This window comes from Lactuca virosa, chromosome 5, assembly GCF_052849685.1.
Source record: "Lactuca virosa cultivar CGN04683 chromosome 5, Lactuca_virosa_CGN04683_v6, whole genome shotgun sequence".
Lineage (NCBI taxonomy): Eukaryota > Viridiplantae > Streptophyta > Magnoliopsida > Asterales > Asteraceae > Lactuca > Lactuca virosa.
This window is the reverse complement of record NC_136430.1, coordinates 310,174,407-310,197,887: the sequence shown is the minus strand read 5'-3', so window position 1 is coordinate 310,197,887 and position 23,481 is coordinate 310,174,407.

Here is a 23,481-nt window from a genome sequence, read left to right as displayed (position 1 = left end):
TTCTTAATAGAATCTTATCTATTCATAATAATGTCAATATAGTCCATCCAGTACTATACTTCCAACTATTCACAAGCAACAACTCCTTGGCGAACCTTAGATTATCCTTTGATAGTTGTTTAATTATTTTAGTCAAAACCAGTTCTAGTCCTTTTCCCTCTTAATGCCCTAGGCATTTGGAAAATTTTAGAATGGTCAAATATTATAGCATTTGCAATCGATCCTATACCCTAAGCGTATCGGACACGATGCATAATGTCTTACATAAAGATATGATACTTTATCAATCTTCCGCCATAATATTTTGTGTCACATTCTCACAATTCGAACTATGAAGAGGGATGTCGTAATCATAATCGAAATTTGAGAACACACTATATATCCTTTGACTAAATTTATTAAAAAAATTTCAATCTAAGCTTTAGATATTGAAACGAAGTATAATATTCTCTCCCTTAATTATAGCAAAACAACTTTTCAACCCCTACAGCTTTGCAAAGTTAATCTTTGTTTTCTATAATTAATATTTCTAACTCGCAATACTTGAAATAATAATCATGCTCCCACTAACACGATGATTATTACAATATAAGCATAACACTTATGCTCCCACTAGCTTTGACATATATCTAGAAAACATCTGAACTTCCAGAAAACAATGCTTATTGAATTCCTTAAGTTCATATTTCTAAATATTTGATGCTTTGATAAGCCTTTATCTAAGCTTCTTAAACTCATACACCTTTGCCTTAGAAAGCTCATATGTGTGTCTAGACAAATTCAGAACTAAGTCCCAAATGTTCAGACTAATTGTCAAATCTCACAATTCGAACTATGAAGAGGGATGCCGTAATCATAATCGAATTTGAGAATACAATTTTCACAATTGCTATCTTCTTAAAATCTCTCTTAGTGAAAGCGTTTCCTCACAATCATTTTCATGAAGGAGGGAAACCTTATGTCACTTAGATTTTATGGTGTATGTGTTCCTATCCATGTGAATTTGCCAAAACGAAGGTTTGCGACAAATCCAAAAACATATGGACTGAACTTTCTCAGTCTTGATTTCTTGTCTCATGGTAACACGAGTGCCCACCATGTCTTCCAAGTAGTTTAGCAACTCACCCTTACATATCAATGTACCTTCCATTGATCAAGGTGCTTGCCTTTATGCATACAGATGAGAACTCATAGAACTCAGAAGCATAACTAACTTAACTGGAATAGCGCAGAAAACAAAATTGTCATCCACGATAGGTTACAAACCTCAAGTCGTGCGCTAGTGATGATCAATTAGGTTTATTCTTGATTTATTCTTGAACCTTTTCAAGAAGACTCCCACTGACTCCTTAACATATAAGGTTCTCTTGTCAAGAAACATTTCTTGACAAATATTCAAGAGTTAGTGTAGCTTCTTATCAAGCTTAACACTTCACACAATTGGTTTTAGTTGGTCTTTGACTTATCCAAGACATCACAACTTACCAATTTCAAATGTGCAGGAATAAGAAGACTTTTTTCCAATTCCACATTTGTTGAATGTTATAAACCTACTAAAGACTTGTCACTCAATTCACAATCTTGGAATATAACTCTAAGACTTGATATTGGAACGAAGTATGATTGACTTCTTGATTTTAACCATTTCTACAATTCTCGATTCCTCTTCTTAGACATACAAATGCACTAAGACTCGCTTGGAGGATCAATTGAGATATGGTTCTTAATCATTAATACTTATCATAAAACACAATAAAAGGTACTCTCCCTTCTTCTTAGAATAGAGAAACTTTTATCTTTCTGCCTACTTGATTCTTCTTATTCGTTCTGCTATTGATTGAAACTCTTTCAATCAACTCAGAATTATACTTAATCTTATAAGTATAACCATATTTACTAAACTTTAGTAAATCATGACGAATATCTTTATCACTCTTGTGATGGACTTGATCAACGCACAACCTAGTGTACTTGATCTCCTAGTCCTTCTCTTGACACTTTGTCAAAGATAGTCTAATTTCCAAATATGAAGTTTCTCATTCATCATGCAACCCAGTTGTATGATTCCAAGTTTCTGTCCAATTGAAACTTGGGCGATGAGAATCTTCCCTTATTTGGCAAATTCTCGACATTTTCACAAATAACATAATTAAGAATCAAATCTATTATTGCTAATAATAGAAACAATTAAACATCAATTTTTCATACACACCATTGCAAGGATAAATAAATAAGACAAAATCAAAATTTATTTTATTGTGGAAAAAATTTGTCCTTACAATGCAATTCAACTGAAAAACTATGTTATTTCATATTTCTAATCATTCTATCCTAACTCTAGAGCAGCAGCTCAAAAATCTGATCTTCGAATCCATGCGATCGAAATCCATTTCTTCATGATCAGACTCAGCATGCTTCTACCTTAAGCTTCCTCTCTTTTCTTCGATCCTGCAAAACATCAAAATGCAATCTTATCACATCTTGTATCAAGAATAAAAAAATAGGAACTTACAGAGTTAGATAATGGATTTTACCTGAAGTAGAGCCATACGTCTTGACTCTCCCATCTCTTAGATCTCTCAGGTAAACAGGGCAGCTTCGTCTCCAATGCCCCTTCTCTTGGCAGTAGAAGCAGATAGACTCTTTTGGAATGGCACAAGGAACTATCTCAGAATTTACCTTTTCTGGATTTCCAATGTCACCATTTTCAATGTCCATTGAAGTTTGGGAGTTTGATTTGCCAGAAAAATTTGCTCGATCAGCACGCCAAATCATTTATGATTCAGCAGCTATAAGCAAATAGGCCAAATCAATGAGGGTCACGTCATGGTCCATCATATAGTACTCTCTAACGAACTTACTATATGATTCAGGAAGTGACTGAAGAACCCAGTTAACAGCCAACATCTCTGAGATATCGACACCCAACATCCTTAACCTATCAATGCGTGACTTCATCTCTAAGACGTGCGCACACACATGTTTCCCATCTTCGTGCTTACTTGCCAATAGGGATTGAGTGAGATTGAACTTTTCAAGCCTTTGAACTTGTGCGTCAGGGAGAACAATTGGAGGAGGTGGAGGAAGTGAAGCATGACTCTCATTTCCTTGATCGTATCTTGGAAATCCATCTTCATTTGGAAAGCTTGTTCCAATAGATTTAGGAAGACCATTGTTAGATTCAGACATCTACAAAACGGGAGAAATTCAAGTCAAGTTGATTAGAATCCTTGATGTAACACTCAAATGAAACATCAAGGCTAGGATCCAACACAATATTCTACAACCTAGAAGAGTAATGCCGTAATCTAGTTGCAGAATATTTGAAGGTAGGTAAATGACGATTTACCAATTTCCACCATGAAAAACGAAAAAGACGTTTAAGTTTTAAATGAATTGAAACTCCTAGATCTTTTGAGATTCATTGAACTTTTCAATGGCATGTTTAATCTCGATTATGCCCTTCAAGTTTGCGACTGGGATGTCGAGGATCACAAACAAGGTGTGAATAACCATACGAATCACGTGGTGCACCCAATTGCTACTATCACCTAATCAATGTGTCAGTTAGCCACACACGCTCCATTGATCTATGATAAACATCGAGCCACCCATCGCCACCAATGTCAATCCCAAATTAGTGTGCCGGTTAACCACACACGCTCCACTAACGTTTGACAAGGGTACGAAGTGTAATTCCATGGATTAGCATACAATTTCACATTTTGCCTAAAGTAACTATGATTTGGGAATTTGTAAAACATTTAGTTACTTTGTACTTCATTATACTTATAATGGAAGGTTTCGTCCTATCCTACCCGTTCGGCTAACGACCCTCCACTAGTCAAGAGTGCGGTGGGTAAGAGTGGATACCCATTCAATCGCCATTTTATAGGCAATTTCCTTAAACACCCCTTATAGACCAGCTTCGTGAATGAGGCCTACTAACGGTAAGACTGACTGTTTACTCATACATATATAATATTAGACTTTTAATGTTACATATAGTATAAGGGTGTATTTATACTTTTAAAATACTAGGCGGTCTAATTTAATAAATTATACTTTTCATTTAGTTAAATGTAAACCAAAACTTTATGGAATTATTAACTTGACCGTCGGAGTCCACTCCCGGGGCACAGTCCCTGGGACAGCTCTAACGGGTTTGCATTGTGATGTCCAGATCTCCGCCGCAGCAGAAGACTAGAAGACTTGCCGGAGGTCGATGTCGCATCAGTATCAGAGCCTTGGTTTGAGGGATTCAGGCACACTTTCGGGTATGACTGGACTCAAACTAAGGAAATGGTAAAATATTTTCAAAAGAAAAATGATTCGAAAGAATTTTTGAAAAAGAAACTTAAAAATAAAAGAGTTTTGAGAAAAGGAAAAGGGTGTGTTGCATGCGATCAGCCGAGCTCAAGTAAGTACTCCCAAATTACCCATACAAGTTTATGTTATAATTATCAGTTCCAGTTTCAGTAGAACAACATGCTAGAATAGGACTAAGGATCTAGGAGGATGCCTTATGTGCCTGTTGTATGTGTTTCAGCTTTATGAGAATTGCATGCTAGTATTGAGTAGACAGCAGTAGGATAGCCTGTTTAGGTTATGCCTGATAGTATGAAGCTTAGCATTGTATGCTAGTACGGTTTCTCGTTATGAGGATAGATTTGCTTGAGTAGTTTCATGTGTCCGAATGCTACTTGCTTCGTGCTTTGTAGGACTCGGAGTGATGGGAGTTAGCCATTAGGTGAATACGTCACGTCACATGTGATCAGGGTTGAATAATCTTAGAGTGCTGGATTTGGCCCTATTGCGCAGCTCTCGTTTGAGTCTAACTGTTGTAGGGACGAGTCTTTTACTCGAAGGATTATCTGAGCCTCGTCACATGTGATGGTATTCAGGTGATGGCTAATTGGCATTACAAGGAGGCCTTCAGCAGCTGAGGACTGGATTGGGTGGAGTCAGAGATTTCCCTAGGGCAAGCCTAGGATGAGAGTAGCAGAGATCAGTAGTAGTAGAAGTGACTTGGTGGAGTCGAGGCAGTACTTGAGGAAAGTACGGATAGATGTGGAAGGTAGTATCGGCCCGTACTACTGAAAGTAGAGGATCCGTACTTGAATCGAGGAAGGCTGAGATGAGACCAGGAAACTTGTAGTAGTAGCGATTCCTCGAGATATATCAGTGTTTCTGACGTTTGTCATGATGTGTTTTCAGAATGGTGGTTTTACGCCCTAGGCCAGCAGTCGGCAGTTCAGGAGCCGGCGAGGGATCAGGATCAGGCTCGGGGTCCGAGCAACTAGATGAGCAGACCAACGAGTTCCTCTCTTCAGAGGTTACTCGCACCATACTTGAGCAGACTCCTGTGATCTTCGGTTCGATCAAGGAGGGTATTTTAGAGCTGATAGACGAGAGGTTAAGCACCTTCCGTGCTGAGGTGACGGCCATGATGGGGTCGCGCACACTCACCTTCAGGGAGTTCCGGGCTTGTGGAGCTCCAGGCTACCATGGGGCGCGGGATCCCATTGCGAGTACCAGGTGGTTTGCAGATGTCGCCAATGCGTTCCGCACCAGCAGATGTCCCGAGGGGGACAAGGTCAGACTAGCATCCTGTCTTCTGAAGGACAGGGCACGAGATTGGTGGGAGGAGATCGGGCATGTCATCGGGGATGACGCAGCGCTTGATGCGGTGACTTGGGCTGATTTTACTACCATGTTCAGAGCCGAGTTTGCACCGGTTATTGAGGTGCAACAGTTAGCCAGGGAGTTTCAGGATCTCACCCAGACTACAGAGACAGTGGCGGAGATTACCGCCAAGTTTAGGGAGAGGGCTCTTCTCGTTCCTTAGTACGCAGCTGATGAGGAAATGAAGAAGGCCCGTTATCATGAGATGTTGCGGAGTGATATCCGCCAGTTTGTGAGCCAGTCCAGCTGTAAAACGCTGGATGATATGATTGCGAGGGCTCGTGAGAGAGAGATAGATTTGGAGATGGAGAAGAAGAGGAAGCCAGAGGCGGCATCTGGCACAGGGAGTTCGGGCAAAAAGCCCAAGGTATCAGATCACAGATCTAGAGGACAGTAGAGCCACAGTCGGTGTGGCAAGTGTGGGAGATTGCACGATGGGGCGTGCAAGGCAGGTAGTGTCGGTTGCTATAAGTGCGGCCGGACCAGGCATATGATTAGAGATTGTACAGCTACCACCACCACCACAACAGCTGATCTGATTTGCTTCCATTGTAATCAGAGGGGACATAAAAAGTCCCAGTGCCCGAGTTTAGCAGCAGCAGGTAAGGTGGCAGCACCTGCCCCTGCTACTTTGAGGATTACAGACGGCCGTCAGGGCAGGGGTGAGGCGCCAGTGGCGAAGAGTAGAGCTTTTCAGATGACAGCAGAGGAGGCGCGAGCGACTCCTGATGTGGTGACAGGGCCGTTCTTAGTGAACGACATTTCAGCTACAGTATTGTTTGACTCGGGGGCTACCCGATCATTTGTTTCACTTGCGCTTAGCAAGAGGTTTAGCAGAGCTCCGGGGGAGCTGGATTTCCCACTTGAGGTTGAGATAGCTGATGACAGGACCGTCAGGGTCGCGAGAGTACATAGGGCGTGTTCGCTGCAGTTATTTGATGAGCAGTTTTCAGTGGACTTGGTTCCCATTCCCCTACGAGGGAATAAGGTTATAGTGGGTATGGATTGGCTGAGCCCCAATGGGGCAGTGATTGATTGTGAACTGCAGTTAGTGAGGGTTCACACTCCTAGTGGGGGAGAGTTAGTGATTCAGGGCGAGAGGCCACAACGCGGACCGATTCTGTGTTCAACAGCGAGAGCGAGGCGCTACGTTCAGCAGAGTTGCGCAGGGTACGTCGCCTATGTCATAGATGCCCGGGAGAAGGGTAAGGTGACAGTTGACGATGTGCCAGTAGTACGAGAGTACCCGGACGTATTCCCAGAGGATTTGCCTGGAATACCTCCGGAGAGACAGGTTGAGCATCTGATTGACCTGGTCCCGGGTGCGGCTCCGATAGCCAAAGCATCGTATCGGTTGGCTCCTCCAGAGATGCAGGAGTTGTCTACGCAGCTGCAGGAGCTGCTAGACAAGGGTTTCATCAGGCCGAGTAGTTCACCATGGGGAGCCCCGATTCTGTTCGTGAGGAAGTAGGATGGGTCACAACGTATGTGCATAGATTACCGAGAGCTAAACAAGGTGACGGTGAAGAACCGTTACCTACTCCCGAGGATAGACGATTTGTTTGACCAGCTTCAGGGAGCATCTTGGTTCTCCAAGATTGGTCTACGGTCAGGATATCGCCAGATACAAGTCAGGGATGAGGATGTGCAGAAGACCGCTTTTAGGACCCGCTATGGTCATTATGAGTTTGTGGTGGTGCCGTTCGGACTCACCAACGCTCCAACCGCGTTCATGGATCTCATGAACCGCGTATGCAGACCGATGTTGGATCGGTCTGTGATAGTGTTCATTGATGACATATTGGTTTATTCCAAGACTCAGGAGCAGCATGAGGAGCACCTGAGAGAGGTGCTAGACACGCTGAGGAGGGAGAGACTGTTCGCGGAGTTCTCCAAGTGCGAGTTCTGGTTGCGCGAGGTGCAGTTCCTTGGACACCTCGTCAACCAGAAGGGTATACTAGTAGATCCGGTCAAGATAGAGTCCGTGATGCAGTGGGAGGTCCCGAGGTCTCCAACTGAGATTCGGAGTTTCCTAGGACTGGCAGGGTACTATAGGAGATTCATCCAGGATTTCTCCAAGATAGCAGTTCCGCTCACCCGATTGACCAAGAAGTCGGTGGTGTTTCGTTGGGGGCCTGAGCAGCAGGCAGCATTTGAGACCCTCAGACAGAGATTGTGTGAGGCGCCGATTCTCACCCTGCCAGAGGGAGTAGAGGATTTTTTAGTTTACTGTGATGCTTCGATCACAGGTATGGGAGCAGTGTTGATGCAGCGAGGGCATGTGATAGCTTATGCCTCTAGACAGTTGAAGTCTCATGAGGCTAACTATTCGACGCACGATTTAGAGCTGGGGGCGGTGGTGTTCACCCTCAAGATTTGGAGACATTGCCTCTATGGGGTCCGCTGTATAATTTACACGGATCACAAGAGTTTGAGGTACCTCATGGATCAGCCGAATCTGAACATAAGGCAGTGCCGATGGTTGGACGTGGTAAAGGATTATGACTGTGAGATCCTTTATCATCCGGGCAAGGCCAACGTAGTAGCCGACGCCCTGAGCCGCAAGGCGGTAGCAGCCCCGATCAGGGATGTATGTCTGAGGATGACATTGATTACTCCATTGTTGGAGCAGATCAGAGAGACACAGGTTAAGGGCCTGAAGGAGGAGAGGCAGAAGTGTGATAGGATTGTGGGCCGAGTAGCTTCCTTTGACTATGACAGTCGAGGATTGTTGACCCTTCATGGGAGAGTTTGGGTACCGTACTGGGGAGGAGTACGGCAGGTACTGATGGATGAGGCCCACAAGTCTCGGTTCTCCATTCACCCAGGGGCGACGAAGATGTACAGAGATCTTCGACCCGACTATTGGTGGCCCTGCATGAAGCGGGACGTAGCTTGGTACGTGGAGAGATGCCTGACCTGCAGAAAGGTCAAGGCGGAGCATCAGAGACCCCACGGCAAGATGCAGCCGTTAGACATTCCCGTGTGGAAATTCGAGGATATCACTATGGATTTCATCACTAAGCTTCCCAGGACCGCACGTGGAGTTGATTCGATTTGGGTCATAGTGGATGGGCTGACCAAGAGCGCGCATTTCATACCGATTCAGGAGAGCATATCGGCCGATAAGCTAGCCGATATTTATGTGCGTGAGGTAGTGGCACGGCATGGAGTGCCTGTATCAGTAGTATCAGATCGATACGTCCGGTTCACTTCCAGGTTTTGGAAGCGGTTTCATGACGAGATGGGGACTCGTCTTCACTTCAGCACCACTTTCCACCCGCAGACGGACGGGAAGAGCGAGAGGACGATTCAGACTCTCAAGGACATGCTGCGGGCATGTGTTCTAGATTTTGGTGGCAGTTGGGATACATATCTTCCATTAGCAGAATTTTCATATAACAATAATTACCACGCCAGTATTGACCGCCCTCCTTTCGAGATGCTTTACGGGAGGAAGTGTAGGACCCCGATTTGTTGGGGCGAGGTCGGTCAGAGGATCATCGGGAGCACTGAGGTGGTGCTCAAAACCACAGAGTTGATCCAACAGGTCCGTAGTAGACTGCAGACTGCGCAGAGTCGGCAGAAGAGTTACGCCGACAGGAGGCGTTCGGACTTGGAGTTTCAGGTGGGCGATATGGTCCTCTTGAAAGTGTCACCCTGGAAGGGTGTTATCAGATTTCGGAAGAGGGGCAAGTTGGGCCCCAAATTCATTGGTTCGATTAGGGTTTTGGCCCGGGTGGGTCGGGTTGCTTATCGGTTAGATCTTCCAGCAGAGCTCAGCCAGATCCACAGTACGTTCCACGTTTCTCAGTTGCGAAAGTGCTTAGTGGATGATTCAGTAGTAGTACCCCTGGAGGACATTCAGGTTGACGATAGCCTGAACTATATCGAGAGACCGGTGGCGATTCTAGATCGCAAGGTGAAAAAGCTGAGGAACAAGTCAGTAGAGTTAGTTAAGGTGCAGTGGCAGCACCGCAAGGGTTCGGAGTGGACGTGGGAGCCTGAGGAAGAGATGAGGGAGCACTACCCAGAATTGTTTCCAGAGACAGCAGACTTCGAGGACGAAGTCTAAGATAAGTGGGGGAGAATTGTAATGCCCCGTTCCTGGTACGTATTTAATTTATTAAATGTCTTTTATAAAGAGCTACTCGGCGAGTAGTAGCCCTAACTCGTCGAGTAGATGCCAGGTTGGACGCTAGTTTTAAGTGATCTACTCGGCGAGTCCGCGCCTGGACTCAACGAGTAGGCCAGTCTGGAGGAAACCCTAATCCTTAGGGTTTGTACCCTATTTAAACGTCCTTATAGCCCCCATCCCAGCCTCCAGCACCCTTAAAGCGTTCCCCCTCAAAACCCTAGCCTCTATTGGTGAGCTTGAGTGATTCCTTCTTGATTTTGAGTGTTTTGGTGTATTCTTGGAAGGGTAGAAGTGAAGGAAAGAGAGAAGGTGCAAAGGAGAAGAAGGAGATCCAGAATCTAGCTTCCATTTGCTACTTCATCTGGTAATAAAGCCTCTACCTTGTTCATTTTCCTAGTAGATCTTCATATATGCTTGTTTTGCCACTTTTGGGACATTTCAAGGTCCAAACTCGAGATTGGAGCTCCCTTAGGGTAGTGAGCTATAGATCTGGACATCATTGAGCCCCAGGAGCTCAAAGTAGCTACCTTTATGCAAAGCAAGGTCTTGTTCCAAACCCTAGGTTCCCATTTCTAGCTTATTTTGGTGTTTTAGCTTCATACCTCTATGCATGCACGTAAAGTTGGCAACTTTACGTGTTATATCGGCCCTAGAAGCTCAGATCTATGAATTGGAAGCACTGAAATCGATTAGAATCAACTGTTTAGTGAGGACATGCATAGGACTCGACGAGTTGTTCTTGGACTAGTCGAGTCGGAGCGCAAATCCTCCCGATTTCTCCGATTTTGGAATTGTGAGTTGAATTAGCAAGTGGAAGAGGACTCAGTGAGTTAGAACAAGGATCTGGAAGTAGAGGGACTCGGTGAGTCCACATCTCGACTCGGCGAGTTGAGTCGCGAGTTAGAGAAGTGTGAGTCCGGGAACTCGACGAGTTCATAGTAGGACTCGGCGAGTAGAGTCAACCAGGAAGTTGACTTTGACCAGGAAGTTGACTTTGACCAGGGGTAAAATAGTCATTTTACCATGAGATTAGTTATCAGTATTTGATTTAGTGTTTATGGGATTTGTAGCCGGGGAGTTCCGGAGCAGCAGTCAGACAGTCTCAGATTTAGCACCTCGGCAGCCAGCGTTACGAGGTGAGTTTCCTTCCAGTAGGAACGGGTCTACGACCACAATGTCGGCCCGTTTAGTTAGCAGTAGTTCCGGACTTCGGTCTGATGCAGTAGCAGTCTGAGTGCGGGTTGTCAATCCCAATATAGATCTATATACACATTGTTTCGATCCCCTGCTGGAGATTCTGGTTGTAATGTCAGGACTTTAACTATATTGTTTAAATGAATTAAACAACCTGTATCAAATGACTCATAAAAAGCATATAAACGTTACATGTATAATGGTCATGAAAACCCAATCATTATGAAATAAATGATTGATATTATGTTCTTGAATTAGTATTCTTAACGTGTATATGAAAGATGTGTACTCTTGATTAGTTTTGAATCAAACCTTTGTTCTTGTAAAACAAAGTACTTTAGTATACTTGAATCATGAATTAATGTTCTGTGAATCATAAATTATACCTATTATAATTTATATGTACTTTCTGAATTGATACTGAGTAATCATGAATGCAACCCCTTGCTCAACATGTTACAAAGGGTTGTTGAACTTAATGAACTAACTTTTATATTTGTATACATATACAAATATATATAAGTAAAATTTAAATGACACTCGGACAAATAACTGATACTTATAATCCCACATCCAAACAAGGAAAAGGAACCAAAGTGGGTTATCAATCCTAATCCTTTTAAATCTTATTTATATAAATATATATATATATATATACAAATATGATTTTTGGAGGAAAATATAAGTTTATAAAACATTTAAAAGAAATTTGATAATTTGAAATACATTTTGGTGACTTGATGTCATTTTGATATAATCATTGAAAACTATTTGCTTTCATGATAGCTGAAATCCATTCTGATAAGATATTTGAAATCATTTGTTTATAACACAAAATCCTTGTTTTAGACTTGTATCCCCCCCCCCCTCAAACAGTAAAAACTATGAAAATACGGGGGTATGAACTCACCTGTAATGAGTGATTCGAGTGAAAGGTCGATGTAGGATGCTAAGTGTCAAGTGAAGTCTTGAGCACAAACGGATCCTATTAAGCATATAATGACACATATATGGATATAATTAGTGTATATAACAACTAATTATAATAGGAACCCACTTTAAGGACTAGGAAACACTTGAATTGAAGTGTTACAATCACATGTGATTGTATTAAAGGGGTTCACGTCCACACAAAGGTGTTTACGGCCATCGAGTGTACGGTCAAGGAGTGTACGACCAATGATTTTCATGGCCAAGGAAGATCTTGAGGAGGGTTTACGGCCAAGGGAGATGCTCATGGCCGTAAACTCTTATTGTTCTTGTGAAATGGTTGTTTTTTAAGGGTGTATGTTAAGAGCTTCTATAGAATAACTAGTATACAGAAGGATACTTACGTTTTGAAGCTTGAAGGGGGTGTTCACAATCTAAAGAACCAGTGTGTGTTCTTGGTGTTCTTGAAGATCTAACCAAAAGAGATGATTTCATGGATGAAATCATAGGGTTTCACTAGATTAAGCAAGGTATCAACTTAAGAATGGAAGAAACACTTACTTATTTGAAGATCAAGATAAGAACTCTTGATGATAGTTGAGAGAAAATAGAGTTTCTTGGGTTGGAAGTGTGAGAAATGGTGAAAAATGAAGGAAATCTCTCTCTCTCTCTCTCTCTATATATATATATATATATATATATATATATATATATATATATATGTGTGTGTGTGTGTGTGTGTGTGTGTGTGTGTGCGAGGGTTCACGGTCCGAGGGTTTACGGTCGTGAACCTCGTTTACGGCCCGAAGTCGGTTAGAGTTTACGGCCGAAGTTGTTTACGGCTATGAGGGGTGTACGGTCCGAGGAGTGTACGTTCGTACACCTTTTGCGGCCCGAAGCGTTTGTGGTCCGAAGTGAAAGAAGAGGATGCGAAGTTTCTAGGTTTTTAAGCCCTTTCCTTCTAAATTCAATTGTAGATATTTTAAGGATTTTAACAAATAAAGGTTATTATTATAATCTAAATAAAAAACCCCAAATAATAAAAAGGACTCTAGTTGACCTTTGTTTGACTTTGGTTAACTAGAGTTGACTTTACAAACAAAAAATAACGGGATGTTACATCATCGATCTCGAGAAGTTCCTTTTCGAGAACATACTCATTGTCCTCGAAACGTAGAGTCATCTTGATGTTACGCATCCAATCATTATAATTGGTGTCATCAAAAGGTAACTCTCGAGCAGATGTTCAGAAGCGAGAAGTTGTTGTTGGAGGAGTTGTTGTTGTTGGAGGAGGAGGAACCAGAAGCATCGTTGGGAGTTGACATTTGAAAGAGAAGAGAGAAAAGTTTTAGGTTAGATAGAAGTAATCCTCAATATTACACCCAAATGTAATATTAAGGCTAGGATCTAACTAGATAATTCACAACTTAGAAAATGGATGTCGTAATCTAATTGTGAATTAACTAAAGGTAGGTAAATGACGATTTACCAATTTCACCACAAAAAAAAAAGAAATATTAAAAAAATTAGGTTTTTAATGAAATTCCTAGATCTTTTGAGATTCATTGAACTATTCAATGACATGTTTAGTCTCGATTATGCTCTTCTATTTGTGACTGAGATACCGAAGATCACAAACAAGAAGTGAATAACCATGCAAATTAGCTTGGTACTCTCGATGTCATTTATCATCTAATTAATGTGTCGGTTAGCCACACGCGTTCCATTAATCAATGATAATTTACGAGAGACTCATTGCCACCCTTCATTAGTCCATATTAGTGTGCTGGTTAACCACACACACTCCACTAACGACTTATAAAGTGTAATGTGGAATTTCATGGATTAGCATCAAATTTACATTTTTCCTAAAGTAACTAAGATTAAGAATTTTATAAAAACATTTAGTTACTTTTTAATTTCATTATACTTATTAGTGAGAACTATTTGTCCTATCAAACCCGTTCGGCTAACGACGCTCTGATGGGTTTTGAGCATAACAACATTCCTATGTGTTCATGCAACCCTAATTGCTTTTGATCTAAGTTTTTCTCTAGTTATACATGCAAATAGAAATTCCAAAGCAACAACCCTAATACTAGCATACAATTTTTCGAAATCAATATGAGAACTAGGGTTGGAGTGTTACATTGCTTGCTATCTCGTAATAACAAGCATTCCACGGATGATCTTGACTCTTGAAAGCTTTAGTGCCTCACGTGTTGCACCTCTAATGGAATCACAAACACCAAAAGCAAAGGATGAGTGAGAAAGAGGCGGAAAATCGGCTAGGGTTTTTCCTTGGGAAGCAATGGCCGATTTTAGGAGGTCTAGGGGCCTTTATATAGCTGTGGCTGCTAGGGTTTTCATGGGAAACCCTAATTCCTTGCTTAGGCTCCAAGCAGCCCATGGACATCCCTTCTGGAAGGCCTTGGACGATTTCTATAGGGCCTACCAAAAACCCTAACTTTCAAAAAATAGCAAATCTTGGGGAGGAAGGCAAAGATTTCAATCCTTGCCATATTTCAAAAATCTAGAGGGTTAGGAAACCCTAGTTTTCGAAACTTGTAGGACAAGGGAAAGGGTTAAAACCTTTTTCCAAAATTTCGAAATCTAGGGTTAAGAAACCCTAATTGTGAAAACCCTAAGTCCAAAGGGTTTAATTCCCATAAACCTTAATTGATCAAATTCAATCAATTGCAATCAAATTCAACAGAAAACAAGCCAATTCTCTGATATCACTGATGGGTTTTGAGCATAACATACAAAAACCTATGTGTGCATGCAACCCTAATTCTTGGATCTATGTTTTCTCTAATTAAACATACAACTATTGAACATCAAAAGGAAAACCGTAGGAGGTATATGCTATTTTCAAAATTCATAAGAATAGGGTTAGAATACATACCTTAATTGTTATATTGTAATATCAATGAATACCTTGAAGATCTTAAACTTTGAGAGCAAGTGTCACAAATGTCACACCTCTAGTAGATCACACCCAAAACTTAACAAGAGGATGAAAGAGGATAGAGGGGAGGAGAAGCTATTAGAAATTCAGTTATCCTTCTAGGGATTATGGTTGCCGAAATTGTGAAGGGGTAAAGCCCTTTATATAGTGAGGTAGCTTAGAGCCCAAGCTAGGGTTTTAGGAGGAAACCCTAATTCCCTTAGCTTAAGGACCAAGCAGTCCAAGAACTCCCATCCAATAGGCCTTGGACGGAAATTCTAGGGCCTTCCTAGAAGTTTTCATCCAATCCTTCTAGGTGGGTTCTAGAGCCCAATTTCCTCAACTATCAATAAATTGCCAAACAGCCCTTGCATTTTAATTAATACAATTAATCCTAAAATTAATTCCAATTAATTTATGATTAACTATTAATTAAATAATATGATTTCTAACTAATATATTATTTTCATAATACATTAATAAACCATTTATTTCAATTCATTATTCAAATAATAAATTCAACCTCTCTCCAAAAGTCATCCTGTCTAGTTGCTAGTTATGAGGGCAACCCAAAAGGACTGTGCTACTATCAACTCAAGTATATACCAATTATAGTTATGGGATTAGACGTCTAATCCAACAGAATGTACCACCAAAACCAAATGCACAGATATTCCAGATGATCTTGGATGCAACAAAGGATGGAACAAATGACGCTTGAGGAGACCAAGTGAAGGAAGCTACTTACCCAAAGTTTTAGGCATGATGTGGTAGTTCCACGTAAATAGTAATAGAATGTGTAGCCTAATATAAGAGGCTTATGTAAGAATAAATGTTGTAATCATTTTCGAAAGTTATAAAATTTCTAGTTATGTTATATTGCCATGTGACACTAAGAAATTATGATTTCAACATAAGGGATTGGTTAAGAATAAATTCTAGTATAGTGTGCCTTGTAGACAGGACACTACACGAGGAAGAAATGATATCAAGGATTGGGAAATGGAATTGCTGTGGAAGATACGCATGGAAGAAACCTTAGTGGAGTCTAGGAAATTCGTTGTATACGATTACTTGGACACATCTTTATGTTTTAAATTTCTTTTGTAATCTTTAGGACATAGTAACTTGGGAGTTGCGAGACAATTCTTGGGTTAAGTATGAATAGGTGTGGAAGGTAGTATATGCCCGTACTAATGGAAGCACCGGATTCATACTTGAATCAGGATGAGTCACAAGGTTACTAAGGAATTAGTCATCGGATTCATTTTGTTCATGTTCGTTGTTACCATTGTTTCGGTAATGACTAAGAAGATGAATAATATTCTGACCTCAGTGGTCATATCAGATCGATTCTGACTAATCTACGAAGTAAGTTCAACGTAGTGTTTGAATTTTGATTGAAGGAAAGGATAATCAAAGCGATCAATAAAAGTATCGTGATCACCCTTAAAATAAAGCAACGTGTAGCTTGTGATTATATAACATTAGAACATAAAGGAAGGCACCGTCTATGCTGGAGTCCGTCTCAAAGAGATATAAGCATAACCATTGCATCATGCGATGGAAGATCATTAGAACATAACTGTTTGGTCTGTTATGGTACTCGAATTAAATACCTCATCTCAGATTTTGTCTATTCTTGAAGGAGCAACAGTCTTCGATAAAGATCGAATTTGAAATTAAGACCAGGTGCAATATAAAGCCCCACCATCATTCAATAAGTCCAAGAGTTACGATTATGACCTAGGATGGAAGGGTAACGTACGAAGTCATCATAAAAGCCTTGTTTTGTTGATGATTTCGAGACGTAATCATCTTAAGGGGGAGATAATTGTAACACCCGCAGATTCGGGGCTAGTCGATTTAGATATATTAAGCGATAAATATGACTTTTTGATAGAAGATTATTTAGGAACCAAAGTTAAAGTGTATGTGACAAGGATGCCGTGCATATAAAGAACACCTTATGAGGAAGTTATGATTTTTTGAAGTTTTAGCGCAACTGTATACGACTCAGAAATCGAAATTGAATTCGGTCGATTGTTAGGAAAAACAATCTAAACAAGAGATGAATATCTCATCCATACCTATCCGTCAATATAAATACAGTCAAGAACGGATATCATATGAGAGAGTTATGATTTTTACACAGACTTTAACAGTCTAAGACTGTAAAAATATAACTTTAAAAATAAAGAAAAAATTAGCCGACGGAGTCTAAGGGAAAGTTGTAGATCTTGGGAGAGTTGTAGATCTTGTCGATAGCTACGCGTCGATATAAAACCCGTCGAAAACGGAGCTCGTATGAAAAATATATGAATTTTATAAGAAATCAGAAATTTCTGCGGACGGTCGCGCACATAGACAGCATGTGCGCTGCACACTGACACTCCACCAGATGCTCGACATGTGTCACCACCCAGAAGCTGCCATGTCACCCCTTCCGACCATTTGCACGGCGTGCTCCGAAAAATACGCGGCGCGCACATCTTTTTTCGGCTATAAATACTTGCCTCCATATATGCTTCCATCCTCACGCCCCTACAACTTCTATCTCGAGTTTTCTCTGCACCTTCAGCCCAAATTCCCTTATTTTTAGGTTTCGGAGAAGCTCTGAAGTCCCGGAAGTACCCGACTAGCAGTAGCTATCTAGTAGAAGCTCACGGGTTAGAGTTCAGCCCGCATAATTCCTGGTTTTTGTTAGATTACTCAGTAAGTCAAGTTATGCTTATTTATTTTAAGTGTAACTTTTAATTATAGTCATGGTCGTTATTATGAACCTATAATTAAGATTTATCAGTGATTCCAAGTTGTTATATTGAGTGATCTACTTACGGGAGTGATGTCTAGGCTCGATTTAGTGGGGTGTTTAAAGTAGGCTTTCCAAACAGTATACTTTGTATACCAAACGGACCCAACCTCATATATGATCCTACGTAGTTGTTCCTTAGTTGGTAGATTTTTATGTAGACATTAAGATTAGTGAGGAATATAGACTATTATTTAAATAGTGTTAGGGTTATGAAACTAGGCTATGACTTAGTGTTATACATTTAGATCTTTGAAAGGCGTAAAGGCAAAACACTGCCCTAACTTTGAGTCACCTACTTATGTCAGGTGAGTGCATAGTTACTTTCAACTTACACATAGATGCAAGTATTCTAAATGATTAAATACTATGTGCACTGTCTTGTTGTGTTCGTCAAAGAACTCTGGACTTTGAGCCTTATAAAAACCTATGGCGGGACAGAGTAAGGGGGACCTTCGCTTCATTAGAAATTGGACCCGGACCTTCTTTCTTCTCCTCCGGAGCCCTGAATATATATGCACAACATGATATAGTTATTACTTAATCAAACTATATACTTAATAATACGATTGCGTAGTAAAGGGCCGTGTGAAATAATAAAGGAGAGTTTGTGATAGGGTTGTGTGTGTAGTGGCTGCGATAGGTTAGTGAGAGTTGTGTGAAATAATAAATTGTGACTTGTCATGCTTAATCAAAGTACTATTGTACTATCGTGAATGTCGTGTTCATCCAAAGTACTAATGTACCGCCGTGCCTGCCGTGTTTGACTAAAAGCACTATTGTACGGTCGTGCCTGCCGTGTTTGTCGAAACTACTATCATACTGTCATGCCTACTCATCTAGGAAATATAGATAGTTGCGGACAAAGGTCCTTAAGAATGATCCCTTAAGATCATCATACTAGGATTAGAAAGTGAGTATGACGGGAATGGGGTAATTGGGAAATTCAAGGATATTTTGGAGCCAATTCTGTAATAACAAATGTTTTAAATAAGCATACATAGAAAGTTTTAAAAATGTCGTGAAATTGGGGATGTCACATAGAAATCGACCCTGGTCTCGAAGACAAAGATCGATGTTTGTGAAGATGAAAAAGATCAATGATGGGGGTACAACCTAATACCTGAAATTCGAGGTCACAAGTTGAATCACCACCATCATGAAAAAACGAATTACAAATCATAAACCAAATGCTTCAGATCCTAATATACCCAAATTGCTAAGAGAGATAGAAGACATATATTTAATCCTGTTATTGTAGAGCTCCATCTTTGGTTTGATTCAATCATAATACACATCAAGAATGGTAAGGAAAGAAATGGAAGGGAAACAAATGGATCAATTCGTGGGACAACATTTGAAGCGGTGGTGGAATCCTAACACTACAAACGTTGGTCCAAAGGTCAATGGTGGTCCAAGAAGCAGTGGTGGGTCGCTAACACGACATTCAATGTAGGGATTGAGTAGCGGTGTGGAGCCCTAAGCTCTGGTATCACCCCTTCTTATTGTCAAGGGGGAAGAAGGTGGTGATGTTGATGGATGAGAGGCAATTAGGCTTTCTGGCGAGAGATATTGATGTCCAGAGTGCAATGGTAAAGAGTTGGCTGAGAGCTTTCCGGCAAAGGTAAAGGAGGGGGATCTTTTTGACGAAGGTATGGGAGGGGGTGGGGGGGGGGTGAAGGAGTGTGTAGTGGTAGTAGCCGATTGTTTTTGGAAGAAATCGATCGATGATGATGATTAAGAAACGATGGGTAGGGTGAAGGTAACGGGTGGGACCCAATTGTTTTTAATAAATAAATAAGTAATAAATAATTAACAAATTAAAAGAGAAATAAAAAGGGCAAAACAGTCTTTTTATGTCCGGTAGAGACCAAACGCACACCAAAATTACATTTTAGGGACCACCCGAGTTAAGAAAAAAATTAGGGATCAAACACGTAAATTACTCCACATCACAAGGACCATTCGCGTAATTTACTCTTTTTTTTCACAACAATGCCCCCTCACCACTTCCGGGTTTTCATTTTTTACAAATTTGTACAGACTTTAATTATTTTTACAAATTTTGTACAAATCTCTTATTATTATTATTTTCTTTAACTTTCACCTATCATACTTTCGTTATTTACACTTTTAGCTCAAATGCCAATTTATTTTTACAAATTTGGTGTAAAATGTTTTTACAATATTTGCTGAAGTTTTTCTTTATAATCTTTCATCAACTTTTTTTACAACCTAATTTCTTTTAACTTAATTTTTTTTATATAAAACGCTAATTTATCTAAATTTATTTTTACAACTTTGGTTAATTTTTTTAAATAAATATGTTTTTTTTCTCAAATTCATGTAAACATTTACAATTTGTTTCCAACTCTTTTATAACTTTGTCTTTTAGTTTCTTTAAAATTAGTTTCACTTTTTAAATTGGACTTTTACATCTTTTTTTTTAAGTTTGTTTTTTGTTTAAAAATTTTTTACATCTTTGTTTCATGTGTGATTCTTTTAACATTTTTTTTCGTTTTTAAAAATTGACACTAAGCTTCTCTCTAAAAATTTTGCATAAAAAATTTTCCACAACATACAGAAATGATCAACCAACTAGTTTAATACAAATATAAGTTAGATAGACAACCTAAATATCACCAACATCTACTATAAACAAAATTAATATATCAAAATATACAACAAAATATATTTCAGTTCAGATAATAATTTAAAAACGAAATAATAAGATTAAAATGGTGACACATAGCTATGAGTCAGATTTACCATATAAATTGATTTTCCGAAATGCAAATCTGAAATAATTATCCAAGACAAAATTGCAAAAATGGTCCTTGTGGTTGTCAAAAATCTGTGACTTTGGTCCAAAAAAGTTTGGTGGTGCATTAGTGGTCCAATTTTGGATACCTCGTATGCTTTTGGTCCCTATGGTTTTCATTTTTTGTGGTTTTAGTCCATACCCTACTTTAAATGATGAAAATGCCCTTAAATATATATTTTTTAAATTTATTTTAGTTAGTTTATTATTATTTAATTAAAAAACCAAAAAAACCACTTACCCACCCCACCCCTCCTAATTTCTTTTTAATCTTTGGAACCACCATCCACTCACCACCACCGTCGGATCATCGACCTCTTCACTGGAACACCACCATTCTCATTTAACACCTACTATATCACATTCACTAGAACCAGCATAGACCACCCTTATACCGCCACTAACAGCCACCAGCATCACATCAAGATCCAAAAATCGAAAATGGTTCGATAAATCAAAATTATCCATCGAAATTGGAGGAAGGGAGAAGTATGGAAGGACTAGAAGTGGATTAATCGGTGTTTGGATGAACATGATTGGTTCCGGTGGTAGGTTTATTTCGAATGGAGAACAAGATGAACAGTGGTGGTTTTTCATAGCAATGGTGGCGGTGGTGGTTGATGAGATTTGTCACCCCTCTGTCCCACCGACGTTCGTCTCCCTAGCTTTGTTTATGCATAGAAATCCAACCCCCACTCCCTTATTGAGTCACCGTCTTCCCCACATCACCTTAACCCTAAAACCCAAAATTGCACCACCATTATCAACCTTGCTCCACCATCTCATCAGTCGAGATCCAACACCAACGTGATTGTCCACCATCTTCACACTTCATCATCATCTCCTTCAGATAGCAACACAACTGGTAATGAAGGGTATATCGATTTCCTTGTAAACCGGAACCTAAGGGTTGGGCAGAAGAGTACTCGAAAATGGTGGACTGAAATTCTAGTTTGGAGGCGCCGATGATGGTCACAAGGTGCTCTAACTTGACCACCAGTTTTGTGGTTTAGGGTTTGCAAACCCTAGCTCCTTCGACAAAAAAATCTATGGCAAATGTGATGGGGGCGAACAGCATGAGAGATAGAATAGGGTGAAAGATCATATAATGATGATATTAATGGTTTCCGGTGAGATATGCGGCGGTTGTTCCAAACAGAGGGTTCGCCGGAGGGTGGAGATTAATGAATGGCTTCTCTGTTCCTGATAAAAATGGAAACGGGAGAGGGAGGGGGTTTATTGGTTATTTATTTATTTTCTTTTTTTGTTTCAAGTTAATAAAAAAAGGAAAAAGTTAATTATAAGGGCAAAAATGTCTTTTTAAGAGTACAGGGACCAAAATTACTAAAAAGATTCAGAATTGGACCACTCACGCACCACCAAATCTTTTTGGACCAAAACCACATTTTTTGTCAACCACAGGGACCTTTTTTGCAATTTTTTCATTATCCAACATGGTATATATAGAAGATACCATAATTATGAGACAAAACTACACAAATGGTCCCTGTGGTGTGTCGAAAAATGCCACTTTGGTCCAAAAAGGTTTGGACTAGCGTTAGTGGTCCAAAACTTTCATTTTGTTGCGTCTTTGGTCCAATCTGTTCTGATTATTTTCAAAATGACGGATCTACCCCTGTCAATATGATTTTCTCTTTTTTCTTATTTGTTTTTCTATTTTTCTGATTAAAAAAAAAACAAAAACAAAAATAAATCTCTCTCTAAAACAAGAAAATAAAAATCTTTCTCTCTCTCTCTCTCTAACTCTCTGACTTTGTGAAAGTTAACTTTCCCCTTTGAAGTGGTGCATGAAATCCTTTCCCTCTGAACTGAAATGGTGGTATACTGGAAGAGTGAAAGAGACCGAGATGGTTGTTTGTTCTTGGACTAAGCCCGTTGCGGCCATAAAGCACCGTTCCTTCACCATTGTTGGAAAAAAACCTCACCATCTCGCCTCCTTTTCCCTCCATCTCCCTGAATTACTGTCAAGGATTGAAGAGGGAATCAAGGGCAGTCAAGAGCTACCACCCTCGATCACCCACTGCCATCGTGACCCACCACTATCCAACATCCCCTGACCTTTAACCTATTTCCCCTTCCTTCTTCGTTTTTTTCTGAATTGATAAAACCACCAATGAAGGTGGAGACTTTCTGGCAAGGAAGACAACCAGCAACCACAGATTTCGGCCACCACCAGGCCCCTCTTCACACCCATTCACTTTCTCCGCCGATTCCGACCCGATACATAGTAACCAGAGCTGCTGGAACGGACTCCGACCACCACAGTAGATCGTCGCCGCCGCCTTGCTGCTCATCACCGATTCCGACCAGATACAGAGGGGCGTAGGGCACTTCAAATTAACCCCTTCGTTTTGCAAGGCGAAGAACAACAACACACCCATGAACGTCGTCCCTGCATCCAACGCCGCCGATTAGAAAAAGCCATATCAAATTTCTATACAAACCTCCGGAACCAAAGATTCGCTCAGGTCCGATGACTCCCCAAATCACAAAAGTATCAAATGTAACTTTGAATTTGGGGGATGTCCATGGAATTTCGGGATGAAGCTCCGCAGGATTCAACATCCCTACAACTAGGGTTCCGACGAGTTGAGTTGTGAACATGCATCGAGGTGGGATCTTCATGTGGTGTCAAGAGGTTGGTGGTGTCCGATGGGATTCCACAGCAGCGGCGACGGAGGGCGGCAATGGCAGCCCTGCTGCTTTTGCTTTCCTGTTCCGACGGGTTTGACGAGAGAGAGAGAGAGAGAGAGAGAGAGAGAGAGAGAGAGAGAAAGAGGGTGGGGTTTGGTGGGTTATTAGCTGTACATTTATTTTTTATTTTTTTAATCTGAAAATCAGAAAAGCAAATAAGAAAAAAAGAAAATCATATTGATAGGGGCAAATCCGTCATTTTGAAAAAAGACTTAATAGATTGGACCGAAAAAGCA